At 37.9% G+C, this 13426-nt stretch overlaps 1 pseudogene; it reads right to left on the reverse strand.

Annotated features, from left to right (window-relative positions):
• Positions 1–9905: 9905 nt before the first annotated feature.
• On the reverse strand, positions 9906–11977 carry LOC116877091 (annotated as a pseudogene).
• Between the last annotated feature and the right edge of the window lie 1449 nt (positions 11978–13426).

Genomic DNA, 13426 nt, shown 5'->3' on the forward strand with positions numbered 1-13426 from the left:
AATGTAGATTATATGATTTGATGCAGAATACTTTATGTTTTCAATATAGAAAAGTAGTCTAGCTAACAAGATTACTCTGTCATCTCAGTAATCTCCCAATATTACTATTCTATCTGGCAATATAAATTGTTCTCCAGCCTTAGCAGGGCTTGGAATGGGAGCAAACTAGTGCTTAATAACAATACCTAACACATATTCCCTCTCTCTCTGTTAGATAAATCTCCCTGTGACGTGCTTAACAAGCTCCACACACTTCCAGCAGAGATACTAGATAGACTGTATCTCTTTCCCCAAGAATGCAGCTGCCTCTCGATTTGCTGGGAAGTGGCAAGCCATTGGGACCCAAAGAGAGCCAAATTCAGAAGAGCGAGCTACTGTCCCTGAAATCCTGTTAAATCATAGAAGGAACCACAGTGAGTCTTAAACTTATTAATGTTTGGTTCTTCTTGGCCGGTCTACCAGGTTTCTAGCCCCTAGAATCGCACAAGGCTGACATTCCCATGGGGATGGCTGGAGACCATTTACCCAAATGGACAGTTAGGACTTCTATATTCCTAGGAGTCTTGAGGTAGGGGTCAGGACTTGACTATGTATGTTCAACAAATGTTTTTGAACTAAAGCAGAAAGTAGTTTTATAAAAGCCACAGAAGTGCTAGGGCTTCCGTTAAGGTGTCCACTGGTATATTGAATATGCCTCCCAGATGGCAAAAAGAGCTAAAACAAATATCAAGAAATGCCTCTGTCATTGCTTCAACTCCCTTTATTTTTACCTTACAGTTGATATCACTGGTAGCATGATAATGTTGTAATAAAAGTGATAATACTTGGTATTTATATAGTTCTGTTTATTTTTGCTCACAGGTGCAAAGACTAATGCTAATAAAAGGAGGAAGAATAACTTATGAATACACAGCCATGCCCGACTTCCACAAATATCTCTTGCAAGCATTGGATACATGGAATAAACGGATGGGTGAGTATGGTGCTAATTATGCTTGTCATCAAATAAAATTGCAACTTGCATAAAGAACAAGATTTGATTTTAACATACATCTAGATTGTTTGTTTGCCATTATCCATATCACTTCTTCAACAGTTATTCTTTCCATAAACATTAATTTAGCAGCCACTTTGTGCTTAGTACCCACAATATAGTGGCCAACAGGATAGAAAGAGGCCCTACCCTCAAGATGCTTACATCCTGGCAGTTAAACCATAGGGCATATGAGTAAATTCATTTCTAGTCAAGATGGTGAAGAGAGACAATATTTTGATGCAGCCCCTCTCTCTAAATCTATGGAAATAATACAAAGTAATAATTGAGCTCAATAGTTAAACATTCCTGAACCAGAATGCAAAGAAAGACCCTTAGCTAGAGCAACTGGCCAATTGGCCTCTAGGTGTGGAAGCAAGCACTAGAGTTAGGAATTCAACTCCATATAAAATGAGAGGTTGAAATTATAGAACTGAGTGGAGACTTCCCTAATGATGAAATAAAATCAAGAGTAGGGGTGGGAGGGATACTTCTGCCCTATTTTGCCTGCCTCTGTGGCTGTGGCTCTAAAGAACAGGATAGGGGTATATTCGGCTTCACAAACAAAAACTGAGCTCAGTCATCCACTGAATCAGTGCCCGGACCTGCCACATTCTGAATATCATCTTAAAGAGAAGTTAAAAAATGCTATTATTTTAAGACCCAATCCTGAACTTGGGGCAGAGAGAGCCAAAGGTAAGGTAGAGGCAACCACAAACCCCACAAACCCACTAGACAAGGAGAGGTGATCACAGAAAAAGAAAAATATAGCTGGGGTGGGAAGAACCCATTCAGAATGAGCCTATATGACAAAATTTTAAAATATATGAGGTAATCTTACTGCTAAGAAAGACACTTAAGACATTAGCACTAGGAATGTGAATTCAAGCAAGACAGAATTGATTTTATGGAATAAAAGACTTTAAGTTTAAGGTACTCAATTGAAAATAAAATAATAGTCATTGTTTAAAAGGGAACAAAGAATTGTGAAACAAGAACAGGCAAAAATAACATAAGAACATGAGTCTGAAAAGCATTATTAGAAATGCTAGAAATAAATATGGTCATTAAAATTATAAAAGAAACTTATATAGACAAGTTAAAATGTAGACTGGACAAAATCAAGAGCAGAATTCTGAAATTGGAAGACATTATTGAGTAATCTCTCCAGAACAAATTATAGATTATAGACTGAGATAGATTAAAATAAGAGTTAGTAAACTACGACCATAGGCCAAATCCAGCCCTCTGTTTTTGTACAACCTGTGATCTAAGAATTGTTCCCACTGTTTTTAAACACTGAAAAAAATCAAAAGAATAGTAGTATTACATGACACATGAGAATTATATGAAAATTTAATTTTCAGAGCCCATATATAACGCTTCGTAGGAACATAGCCACACTTAACTGTTCACATATTCTTTATGGTCACATTTGTTTATGACTACAATGGTAGAATTGAGTAATTGCAACAAGAACAGAATGGCCCACATAGCCTATTCATGTTTGCTATCTGGCCTTTCACATAAAAGTTTGTACATCCCTGATATAAAACCCCAGTTTAAGAAAGAAAGGAGGAAAGGGCACATAACCTATATTTGAAGAAATAATAAGTGAGTTTTCCAGAATTAAAGAAATATTTGGTAGTGAGAGAGATTTAATACTCTGCTTCTTAACTGTTCCTTATTTTAAGAATATTGATGGGCATTTGTTGGGCTATCACTGAGTTTTACAATCTAAGGTTCACAGCCAATTGTACTATTTCACTGAACTGACCAATTAATTAGACAACTCATTAATCCAGTCAACCATCTGTTGTTGGTTCACTGAAATGATTGTTAAATTTTGCCCAGTGACATCCAGAAGCTCAAAACCTTATAACTCTCAAAAACTCTCTAGGCGCCTACCCATCCATCTCCCCAAATTTGTGTCCTCTCCTGAGACATTATACCATGAGTTATCTTGCTCACTTAATTCCTACTGTCACCCATGCCCTTCTTATAGTTCATGTTGTTACCTTTCAAGTTGCAATCTTTTAAGATTCAGCTAAGACATTATCTTGTTCACTCAGTATTTATTCTTCAAATATTTTTTCAGTGTCTGCATGTAGCAGGTGCTCTTCTAGGTGCTCGGGAGATAACTAACAACCCCTGCCATCAAGGATCTTACTATATTTTATAGTCAAGCAGATAATTAAAATACACAATAATAAGTTCTGAAACAAGGAATAAAAGAACAAATGAAAAGCACTTAACATCTGGGGGCTTGGTGTCATTAAGGCAACAAGATGGAACACTAAAGAGGAGTAGGAATTAACTGGACAAGTAAGGTGAAGGGGAGGAGAGGGAATTCTAGGCAGAATGCATATCACATGCAAAGGCTGGGAGTAAAAAAAAAAAATGCACAGAATTTCAAAAAGTGTGTGCAGCTGGAAAGTGGAGGTTGATATGGGGATAGTGGGTTAGTCATACAATGAAGCTATGAAGCAAATCAGAACTAGATCATTAAGAAACATTTTAAGCCTTATAAAGGAACCTAGAGATTTTTCCATAGGCATAAGAAGAAATAAGGCATTAGACAAAGAGCCATGTGATCAGATTTGAACTTTAGAAATAAGTATTTCTCTGGCAGCAGTGAAGAAGGTGGCTTGGTGGGGGTAAGACAAGCATGGTTGCAGGTAGAAAAGTTTGGTTGCAGGAAGCTGTAGGACTTAAGATAAATGAGAAGATTCCTGGCTAGCACAGGTAAACATGATAGAGGAGATTTTTCATAGCTGTCATGAAAAACAGAACAAAGATATAAAGAGTTGACTCAGAAAATAGGGGGAAAAAAAGTTAAGTACATTGAGATTTAGAGACCTTGAATTTTTAGTGGCCCCATTTACTCAGCAGCCTGGCATGGAAAAGACTGTGGATCAAGAACCCATGGTTGGGGTTTTACTTGGCATATGTGATAAAAGGATAGTGAGCCCCAGGAATTAGAGAAGCTTCCAAAGGAGTGGCTGAAATTGGACCACAAGACCAGGATAAGCAAGGACACCAAAATCTAAAGTATAGCCATAGCAGTGGGTAAATCAAACCAAGTGGAAGTTAAAGTGAGGAAATGAAGCTATAAAGGAACTAAGTGGTTAGGGGATTACTGGGTCATCATGTGGATGATGTTTGTGCCCTGAATGATGGATCCTGGGATAGAGATCCTGGGTAGATAGGTATAGATGCCATTGTCTTAACTGATTAAAAAAAAAAAAAGGAAGAAAACAGAAGGTGAAAATGTACAATAAGGAGAGGCAGAGGAGAGTAAATTGGATGTCATGAGTCTCAAAGGAAGAAAAGTGATTATATATATAAAAATAGCAAGATCATAGTCTAAAAGAGACCCTGAAGGAGTCAAAAAGATGCTAATAGTATATCCTAGACTGGTGTCATGGCATGTGGTGTGGAGAAAACTAGCTGCAGAAGAAGCCATGTGCTCAGGGGAAAGCCAGGTAAAGCTAAATAGGAAGTAGATTTCAGTTCATGGAAGAGATGAGAATGTGTAAGAATTTACCCCAAAAGGGGGATTCTAGAAGGCAAAATAGAAAGGTTTGGAAGGAAGAGAACTCCAGAGAGTTTGGGTCAGTTCAGTTTATATCATTCATTCATTCAGTACCTTCCAAGTGGTACACCATGTGCTTGGTGTTGAATTTGTATATGTGGAGAAGACATAGACTCTCATCCCAAGACATTCTTCATCCATTCATTACAAGCTACACTGGAGCTCCCTCTGAGCAGCCTCTCCATGACTGCATGGTGGATGCTAAGACTAATGGGACACTTCCAAGAAGAAACTGCAATTCACTGCCACTGCCCCAACCAAAGACATGAGATGATGTAGGAACTGACTTCAGGAGTCTCCTTCAATAGTTCCAAGGCAATCAGAGATAAGGTAGCACAACCTGCTGCCAAAGCTCTGTACCAAGGGAAGAGAAGGGAAAAAATCCTATACCCGGTATTCCAACTTCTATCTTCACCAAATCCTTTTTTTTTTTTAAAGGTGCCAACAAATGAGCAAAATAACAAACCATTAACCTCATCATCACAGTTGTATAACTGTGTTCTGTTCATGTGAACATTTTCTCCACCAGATTAAAAGCTCCTCAGGAAGCAGGAATCGTGTCTTATTTTTTTCTGTACCTAACTATACTTAGCGCAGTACCTGGCACACAGTAGATATTCAAGAAGTATGTGTTGAGCTGAAACAAACTGAACAACTGATATTTGTATGATATTTAACAGTTGACCAAGGAGCCTCACATTAATTATTCCAGGGTTATAAAGACTTTTGCTTATAAAAGACTTCTCATAGTTCCTCTTTCTTGAATGCTCCCTCCCGGTTAGAGTCAGTATAATTACTTCCCTTACCTTACATGTGAGAAACGTGAGGCACAAGAGTTAAATGACTTGTCCTGGATTATAAAACTAGCTACCGGTGGACAAAGGACTAGAATCTGTCAAACCCTGGGCAATTTGACACAAAATATTGTGGTGCACAGGGAATTCATTCCTTGACGGTCAGTTAGTGTATTATGATAGGACTGATAGCATATTATTATAATAGTATTATAACAGTATTGATAGCATAGTAATGTTAATATATAAATATTAACAATAATCAGGAGTGCCCTAGTTAAGATGAACACCGGGGTTGTATGTAAATTGTATACCTGAAATTACTATTACATTGTATGTTAACTGCCTAGAATTAAAATAAAAACTTAAAAAAAAAGAAATTAAAATAATCATTTATTGCCCCCTCTATTCTACACCAGGCTTTACCTATATAATCTATAATATAAAAACCTATAATATAATATATATATATATAATATAAAAAATATATATAAAAAAATAATGATAGGATATCTATCATTATTCACATTTTATACATAAACACAGAACCAGAGGAGCTAATATATTCGAGGTCACAGAGCAAGAAAGAGATCTATATCAGTTCCAAGCTCAAGTCTGTCTGTAGCCGAAGTCTAAATTCTTTCTCTCTCCACATTCTGCCTCACAAATCATCTCAAGTCAGCTCCTGAAAGCTATCTTGCCTAAATCTTCATTTTCAGTGCTCTGGTCAGAAAGAGTTTGGGCAGTTTTGTGATATGAATGCAAACCATATTTACTGACCACTGTTCATTATTACATGCAGAATAAATAAAAAGGTGATATTCAGTCATTCTTTCTGCCTTTCACTAAATATTTAGTAGATTTTCACCATGTGCTAGTCATTGTTGTAGGCACTGGGGATGAGGAAGGGAATGAAAGAGACAAAATCCTGATCTTCACGGAATATGTATTCTAGCAAGTCCCTGTCCTCTCTGTCCATAATACCCATAACCAGAAAAAAGCCCCCTCCATTCATACCAAGACGTCCCTACCTCTTGCAAATGATGCTCATGCTCTTGGGCCCCCAGTCTTGAGGAGAGGCAGCCCATTCTGTAATCAGAGCTGCTGTGAAGATGTCCAGGGACTGGATTTTTTACAGAAAAAATGGTACCCACATGGCCATTTGAGAGAATTTGCAGCCATCATTTCCATTAGTCAGAGGGGTGTGCATTTAAGTGAAGAAAGCAGATGGTGAGCAAGCCTCAAATCGCAGAGGCTAAACCACACGTGCTCAAAAGATACACTGCTCTACTGATTACAGCCTCAAGTTTACTGTGCGCTGAACTAAGGGTTATGTTGGGACTGTGCCTCTCAACCTCAGTCATCAGAAATGGTTGTGTTTCCTTTTAAAAGGCTTTAGTAATGTTGCTTCCCCTCCTCCTCCCACAAGGGCAGTCCTCCTCATTGCCAAGCCTATTTTTATGGTTCATCTCCAAAACAAGTGCAAAATAGTCTTGGCCTCAGATGAGCCCTCCCTCTTGCTGGCCACTGGAACACCATCTGCAAGTTGAGTGGGAACAGTAAACACTGCAGGTTAAGTAACTCATTACTAATATTTTCCTTGAGCTCTGAAACTTTTTAAACAAACAACAACAACAATTGTATCATAATAACCTTTCAGAGGTTAACAGCCAGCAGGTGGTCCAGCTCAGTTGAAATGCAAACCAGACAGCTGTTTGATTATAAACTGTTGATTCTTATGGAGATCTGGGGAAAACTTCTTGCTGAAAAAGGGTCTTCTCTTAAAAATCCCTAATGAAACAACACATAAATGTCAAAATGACAAAAATAAGGAAGTGTGTCATAGACTAAGCATTTTAATGTCCTTTCTGGCTTCCTCCAGAGTGTACTCTGGATCTAGCCACATTTAATGGCACAGATTCTTAAAGAGTTTGTGCACAGCATGAATTTTTATGACTCAAATAAAACTTGGAGAGGGTCACTTTCTCCACCATAGTCAGTGTCCTCAGCAGATGTGTGGAAGGCTCACGTTTCAAACCGGCCACCCGTGCCAATGTTTTACCTGGACCCAAAGGCTGTAAGGGAGGGCACACGTGACAATGTAAGGAAACCCTGAGGTGTGCAGCATTATTCTGTCTGTCTCCAAGCTGTGAAGACATGGCAGGAATTCCCCTGGGAAGGTTTGGCAAAGCTAGAGAAAATTCCAAGGGCTGATAAAATGGTTTGAGACCAGTGGATGAAAAGCTTCTAATCAAAACCTTATATTAGCACCATACAGCCTTATGGATTGATAGGACTGTTCTCCTCCCTTGATGATGAAATGGGACAAAAGAAAATCATTCCCTAAATCAGTATTTAATTACTGGTCTATTATGTTACAATCAGAAACATTTCAGAAAGCTCAGAAAAAAACAAAGATCAACTTTTTATACTAAAATCTGCAGTGAATGATGAAATGCAAAAGCTGTAGAACTTCAAGGAAAAAGGAGATATAGAATGGCAATCACCCATGTTTTTAAATACAAGAGAAGGAACAAAAATGAAACGTGTAGAAAAGAGTTTCACAGTACCTAGTTTAGTTGCAATAAATTGGTAGAAAGATGAAATCAAAGAATGTGAAAAAAAAAAACTTTTTGGTTTGACCCATGTTTGAAGGAGTGCTCTGACATGACCTTATAAGCAACCAGTGGCAATGAGCCAAATCCCCAGAGATAGGATGGGAGGCAAAAAATAAGGAAGCACCCAAGATACTTAGCAGGTCCATGGCACTTATAGGTTATAAGAAAGGAAATATGAGGTGGTAGCACTTCATTCTGGTAAAATAGACTGTAAAGCCTTTTGAGGGCTTTTTATGCCACATTAGAATGAAGCTGTGGCTGCTTCTCAATTCCAGGGGAGGGGGGACTTTGAAGGTGAAACAGCTATAATTTAATAAATATTCATTAAGGATCAACACACAATACATAACCTGCTAGGCAATCTGGAGCTACAAAAATCAGGACAGTTTTGACCACTCACTTCAGATTTCAATCTCCAAAGAAATAAAAATCGATAACTAACCAGAAGATAAAACATAAAGGCATGAAAATTCTTTCTTTGCATTTCATTACCATATTTGTTGTAATTATTATTTAGTTAGAGAGCATCCAGGAACACTACACAGGGAGAGAGACTTTGAACTTGACCTGAAAGATTGAGAAGGATTTCAGTCATGAAGGTTAATTCCATAATAAGCTAAGAAGCCAACGTTGGTTGAGAGTCATCTCATGGTTCACATAGCTATAGGCAGCTGGCATCTTGACTGGACTGGAAATAACCACGGCTTTACTCTCATGCTGAAAGTCTTGATGAGAATGTCCAGAAGGCTGGGACCTCTTTCTCTCCCCACATGTGTTCAATCCAAGAGGTTAGCTGTATCTCTTTACCTAGTGGCGCAGAGTCCCATGACGGCAAAAGCAGATGATGCCAAACTGCCTAAGACTCAAGCCCAGGACAATGTCATTTCTACCATATTCTGCTGTTAAGAGTAAGTTAGAATCAATCCAGGCTCAAAAGGAGTAGGACATGATTGTTTAGAGACCAGAGAAATTATGGGTAACCATCTTTACAGGGAAACAACTACACCTACCCACTGAAATTATTTGGTATTTTTTTAAATCTGTGATAGGGGCGCCTGGGTGGCTCAGTGGGTTAAAGCCTCTGCCTTTGGCTCGGGTCATGATCCCAGGGTCCTGGGATCAAGCCCCACATGGGGCTCTCTGCTCAGCGGGGAGCCTGCTTCCCTTCCTCTCTCTCTCTGCCTGCCTCTCTGCCTGCTTGTGATCTCTGTCTGTCAAATGAATAAAATCTTAAAAAATAATAATAAAATAAAATAAAATAAAATCTGTGATAATTGCCAGTTTTACTCCCCTGGCTAAGAGATCTAGAATTTGAAGCTTATATGTTTTTTTATACTTATCCTATGAAAAAATTAGGTGCCCCCATTACCCTTATAAGCTGGTTGCAAATTATTCAACTATTAATTATAAAACTTTAATTCTTTGTGTGTGACATAACATATATTCATGAAAAAATATATATAAGCAAAAAGAAAAAAGCTCACACAACAAAGAAATAAGCAGTTAAGCTTTTGATATACGTATGTATGCATACACACATGTACGCATATATACAATTTGAGATTTAATCCTACGTATGTGAGCTGATACTAAATATACAGCTTTGTAACCTGTTATGTCTTACTTTACAATATAGAATGAATATATTTTCATGCATATCTGTAAAACTTTCTAATTAAACAGACCTGCATAAGGGGTCAAATACAGAATCCAGGGAGATGCTAGTAACAAGGAAATGATCTAAAACAAAATTCCACCAGATGATTAAAAGTCAAACAAAGGTCAAAGATACATCAGAAAATACTAATAGAAAGAAAGGAGGGAAAGGATTTCAATATCAGACCAAAAAAAAAAAAAAAAAGAATTCAATGCCTAAAAGACACAGGATAAGGGCAGCTGCATGAATGTCTTTGCTTCCAAATGCATCATCACAAACTTCTTCCTTATTTTCATCTCTTTCCCAAGCTTTTTTGACTTAGCTACTCCTTTTACCATTTCTTCAGGGTCCAAATGCCTCACAGGAGTTCCTCCTTAAACCCCTAGTGAGGTGGGGTCAGCCCTCCTCTAAGGTTTCCTTCTGTTTCCTGGCTTATACCTTTGGAAGGTTAAGGACTTCTTCTGCCTCTTGTGGTACATATTCTGAAGGAGGGTCTGCCTCCACCTCTGGCATATTCTGTGGTTTCCCCTCATTTTCTTTACAAGACTTTTTGCTTGTTGAGTACTTTTCTATTATTTCTTTTGAATAAATTAATCCTGAAATGATCGGGGCACTTTTCTCCCCCTCCAGCAATATAGAGCTGCTATAAGGAAATAGGGCCTGGACTATAAGCTAGTTGATATATTTCTTTTTTTTTTAATATTTTATGTATTTATATGACAGAGACAGCGAGAGAGGGAACACAAGCAGGGGGAGTGGGAGAGGGAGAAGCAGGCTTCCCGCTGAGCAGGGGGCCCGATGCGCGGCTCGATCCCAGGACCCTGGGATCATGACCCGAGTCAAAGGCAGATGCTTAACGACTGAGCCACCCAGACACCCCTCTTTTTTTTTTAAGATTTTATTTATTTATTTGAGAGAGAGAGAATGAGAAAGAGAGAGCATGAGAAGGGGGAGGGTCAGAGGAAGAAGCAGACTCTCCACCGAGCAGGGAGACTGATGTGGGACTCGATCCCAGGACTTCAGGATCATGACCTGAGCCGAAGGCAGCTGCTTAACCAACTGAGCCACCCAGGTGTCCCTAGCTGATATATTTCTTAAGTCATTTTTTTTTAAAGATTTATTTATTTATTTATTGGAAAGACAGAGATCGCAAGTAGGCAGAGAGAGAGGAAGGGAAGCAGGCTCCCTGCTAAGCAAGGAAGCCCAATGCGGGGCTTGATCCCAGGACCCTGGGATGGTGACTGGAGCCGAAGGCAGAGGCTTTAACCTACTAAGCCACCCAGGCACCCCTTAAGTCATTTTTAACCTATAGGTTACTCCTCCATATTAGTTTTCCTTTTGAAATGTTTTTAAAAATTTATTTAAGAAATCAGTTTTTCCCGGGGCACATGGGTGGCTCAGTCAGTTAGGCATCTGACTTTGGCTCAGGTCATGATCCCAGGGTCCTGGGACTATGTCCCATATCAGCCTCCCTGCTCAGTGGAGAGTCTGCTTCTCCCTCTGCTCCTCCTCTACTCGTGTTCTCTTTCTCTCTCAAAAAAATAAAATCTTAAAGAAAGAAAGAAAGAAAGAAAGAAAGAAAGAAAGAAAGAAAGAAATCAGTTGTTCTCTAGAGTTTCCCAGAGTCTAGATTTTGTTGATTGCTTCTCCCTAAGTTCTTTAATATGTTCCTCTGTTCCTTTTATTCTCTGAAAATTGGTCATTAAATCCAGATGCTTGATCAGATACTGGTTTAATTTTCTTTTCTCTTTTTCCAAGATAAAACTGTGTACCTCCATTAGGAGGCATAAAACCTGATCATCTTTTTCATTGTGATGTTATCAGATACACATGATCATTACCCAGATCAAGGGTCTGCAAACTACAAAGTATGGACAAAATCCAACCAGTGTACCCTGCTTTTAAGCATAAAGTTTTACTGAAACACAATCACGTCCATTAGTTTACATAGTGTCAATGGCTGCTTCCACACTCCACTGCAGGCAGACTTGAATAGCTGCAATAGAGACTATAGGGCCCACAAAGCCTAAAGTATTTGCTACCTGGTCTTTTACAGAAAAAGTTTGCGGACTCATCCATTTTGTAAAAATTATGATTTTCTAATCTAATTCTACCATTTCTTCATTTTTATTAACTGAAACATTCTTATAAAGAAAAACTTCTTATCATTACCTGGTTATCGTTAGGAACAGCAGGATACATGTTAGACTTTCTCTCTACTTACCAGTTTTTAATATAAGGTAGCTTCCTAGTAATCTCCAAAGACAACGAGTAAGGCATTGAGGGTATTTGTGTGTGTGTGTGTGTGTGTGTGCTTGTACATACCAAGTACCATTATGAACCCATTGATTTAAATAAACATATTCCATGTCTTTAACTGAATTCAATCTTTATTAGTGCTTAAAATTGTTCCATCTTTTCTAAGTAGTTTATTTAAATTATGTCCTGAGTCTTTTTAAAAAATAATCCACATATTGAGAGTTTTCTTACTATCTGGTCTAACAAGATATTCCTTGCTAATCATATACATTTCTTTCCCCATGCATGGAATTATCCATTTCCCTAAGGAAATGTCATCCCTTGGTAAGAAATGGTACTTAGTGAACAGACTACAGATGCATGGGGTACACATTGATAGTGGGGTAAATATTATTTCCAAATCTTTTTTGAAAATATGTCTTCTTTTTAAAGAAAGAATATTACAGTTTTACACTGATTCCTCTGATTCAAATTCAGGACTATGGGATTTTTACTTTATCTCATTGATCTCATCATTATTTCTTTAAATAAACTACTATGAAAATGTCAACTTAAAACAAACCAAAATTAAAACTCATTTGAATTATCCCATATACACACAACAGCAGGATAGCAATATCAGCACTATCACCATTAATATGGTTACCAAAAAGTTTAAGATTTTTTTTTGCGTATTTTTTCTATTGGAGTATATTCCCCTGGGGTTATCCAATGAAATCACTGTTAGAAAGTTGAGCTTATGTTTTTGATGAAAAAGGATATTTTGACATGATCATTTCAAAACAACTGAAATTACTGAAGCATTGTTTTTATTTCCAAGTAATATTTGCAAGAGAAACCAGGATCCCCACCCAATCTTCGAACCACACCCCCAGACAGGATTATAGATGGGGTGAGGCTCAGAAATGAGGTGTGTCCATTGCATACATTACAAAACAACAAAAACAAAACTATTTCTTAAGAGGAAATATCATGTTTTTTCATTTTATTTTTTAAAGTACGAATTCCTTAGAAGGAGTCATAATCCAAACTATTACTAGTAATTTACCCTTTCATATTAATGGGCTCTGCTAGGAAGAGGGGAAGAAGGTTGAAGTCAATAACCAAAGGAAGGGGTGTCAAAGAAGAATGAGGAGGAAAAGAGAAAAGCATGAAGATCCTTATATTGCAGCTCAAAAATATTTCTTTCAGTGCTGAATCATTATGCTGTATACCTGAAAGTAACATTACACTGCATGTTAACTAACTGGAATTTAAATAAAAACTTTAACAAAAAAAAGGTTTCCTTCATCTTATTTTTCCTAAGAGTCACCCCTAAGAAGGCAACAAGATAGAGAAGTAGGAGCATTTCATGAAAGTCAGCGTTCTTAAGCTTCCTTTAAATAACCACATTGCTTTCAAGAGGTAAGGTTTCTTTCTTTCTGTTTCCTTCTCTTCTCCACACACTGTCACCAACTAGACCCCTAAACC

Source organism: Lontra canadensis, unplaced genomic scaffold, assembly GCF_010015895.1.
Source record: "Lontra canadensis isolate GAN:19392208 unplaced genomic scaffold, GSC_riverotter_1.0 scaffold50, whole genome shotgun sequence".
In the NCBI taxonomy this organism is placed as follows: Eukaryota; Metazoa; Chordata; class Mammalia; order Carnivora; family Mustelidae; genus Lontra; species Lontra canadensis.